Below are 2,879 nucleotides of genomic sequence, written 5' to 3'. Positions count from 1 at the left end.
CTGTTACATTCACATAACACTGCAACACTCCTTCACTTCCTTATTTGTCTGTCTCCCCATGTACAGTACTGTACCTCCATTTGCTCCTCTCAAGTAACTTATTCCTCATGCTCTCACTTTTGACCTGTGCCATTCCAGCAGGGTCCAGGCTAAGTCTCACTTCTGTATGTCAGACTAGGATTCAGAATATGGTACTGTCATGCAGTGACTGTACTTCATACTCACAGTGGCAGTCATCATCCTCTCACTTATATCATTCTTTTTCTGCGTCTGCATTCTTCTCTCCCTGTTTCCGCCATACTTCCTGTCATCTTTAGTCATTTTTACTCCACTTCCTGTGGCCCATCATTGAGTGACAAACCTGATTGTTTCCTGTAACCCTGGAAACCATAATTTTACAGTACTTTACAGTGTTGAGTGGGAACCATGTAACCAAATAATGGTGTGGTTTGGAACCTACGACTGTATTATGCCCTTGTTAACTGGGTGGAGAGATGCAAATGTGGTGTCCATCTGGGAACCACACACTGTCCTCTGCCTGACTGTGGTACATTGAAGTTGTCCACTGCAAGGAAAGATTGGTTCACTGTACAAGATGGTCCTGCAAGGGCAGTTCCTTGCTTGTGGTCGATGGGTCAATTTTGCCAGACAGCCCTGAGTTACTGAACAACATCAGCAACCTCCACACTGGCATAAATTATACGCATGGGAACATTCCTAGATTTTCACCCAACTTTATAGTTTTTCTAGAGGTGGAGCGGATCTCAATTTTCATCATTTGTGAATGCAGATGTGGATATATATATATATATATTTTCAATATTTGCAGATGTGGATGTGAACATTTTTAACCATTAAGTGTTTTAGCCACAGACAATTGAAATTTTATGATACCAAAACTTGAGTAAAAAAATATACAGTAATCCCTGTAAGGCCCGTATGCCCATGTCCCGGACACCCCAGGTCCCGGACATTTTGGGCCCGTTTCCTTGGACACACACACAAAAAAATGTGTTCATCCCACTTTAAATTTGCCATGCATTGATGAACAGCTGTGTTTTTGCACGTAGTACAGCACCCCGACATTCTTCCCTTCCCTAGTTCCCACCTAGCAACCGTTGTGACTACATGTTCATCGCCATGTTTGACTCACGTGCTCGTTTTTGTGAATAAACAGCAATACCTCGCCACTAGACCACATGGGAATTTACAGTGTTGTGCAGTGTTGAGAAATTAGAATTCAGAGTGCGAAGGATTAAGTACAGAGTGCAAATTGGCGTGGTGCAACTAAGAACAGGATGTGCAGTGTTAAACAGTTATAATTCACAGTGCAAAGGATTATGTGCAACACAACACTGGATTATTGTATGTGCATCAAGTGCATTTTCACCACTGTCAGAGCCTTAGAGGAGGTGGGTTAATCTTCATAACGGCCATGGACATGTTGTAAGTACCCTGTACACTGCTGAATATTTTCTATACTCACTCCTAATTCTTCATCCTCTGATTCCTTTTCATTTATTTCATGCTTTCTGTCCCATATTTGTGTGAATAGGGTCTTAACCTGTGGATTGTGAGCCACAGGTCAGGCTGTGCTAGCTGTTCATCACCGCTAACTACTCCACCCTTATGCAAACTTTCACATGGCTCTATGCAAAGACGGAGAGAGAGAGATTTTTTTCTTATCACCAGATAATGCCCTGGATGTTTATCAAGCTTATAATAAAAACTTTTTTTTTTTTTTTTTTTTTTACGACTCCTGTACGTAAAATTATGCATGGCTCTATGCAAGGACGGAGAGAGAGAGATTTTTTTCTCTTCACCAGATGATGCCCTGGATGTTTATCATCAAGTTTATAGTAAACAAAACTAAAAGAAAATAAAATTTAATTTATTTTTTGCACACCACATGGTTGGATAAGAAAAGGTAATTGCGCAATCTCCGGGATAAATAGGTGCTGTGCATATATGGTAGGGAGTTATTTAGGTGGTTTTCAGAGTTAGGCTGGGTTAGGGTCCATAAGTATTTTCTCAAGTTCCGGACATGCCTTTGGCTCTGTTACATCAAGTCTTGGAGGGATTACTGTATCATTAAAATATGAAATTTTAGGATACTAAAATATATGAGTAAAAAATACTGCATATCATTAAAATATTAAGAAATAGAGGAACCAAGAATATCGTTTTCATTTTCGTTTTTGAAGGCTCCAACGTGCTTGCATGCATCAGCCTTGGTCACCCAATGGCGGCTTTCCATGCTGCACTGTCTGTTGCAGCATCCCTGTTCAGTCCCTTAACCCTGAGGTCACACTTAATGACCTCATCCCACGTCTTTCTTGGTCTACACCTCACAACCCCACCCCCGATATTAACACTTCTCACCTTCTGCACTCAATTATTATCCCCCATCCTCTCCACATGCCCAAACCATCTCAGTCTACCTCTCCTCTTCATAACACCAATACACTCCAATCCCATCCTACCTCTCAACTCTTCCATCATAAACCCAGCCCCCCCCAGGCCTTGCACGCAGAGATGCACTGCACACCCACCTAATCATTGTCAGTTCTGTACGTCTGAGCCTGCGAATGTCCTCCTCCTTTACTGCCCAGGTTTCACTACCATACAGCATTACACTCCTAACACATGCTGCATACAAAGACCCCTTAGCACATAGGGAGAGTCCTCTCAATGTCAGGAGAGGCAACAGCTCCCTGAACTTCTTCCAACCACTCCTCACCCTAGCCACAGAGCTAGCTCCAGCCCCACCTCCAGCACATAACATGTCTCCTAAATAACAAAACTCTTCCACACACTCAAGAGACTCACTAGCAAGTTCAATCCTTTCATGCCTGACAATCTCCACCCGCTCTCCTTGA

Source organism: Coenobita brevimanus, chromosome 14, assembly GCF_032717465.1.
Source record: "Coenobita brevimanus isolate Jiangsu-jjx chromosome 14, ASM3271746v2, whole genome shotgun sequence".
Classification (NCBI taxonomy): domain Eukaryota; kingdom Metazoa; phylum Arthropoda; class Malacostraca; order Decapoda; family Coenobitidae; genus Coenobita; species Coenobita brevimanus.
Note: the sequence above shows the minus strand (reverse complement) of the source record.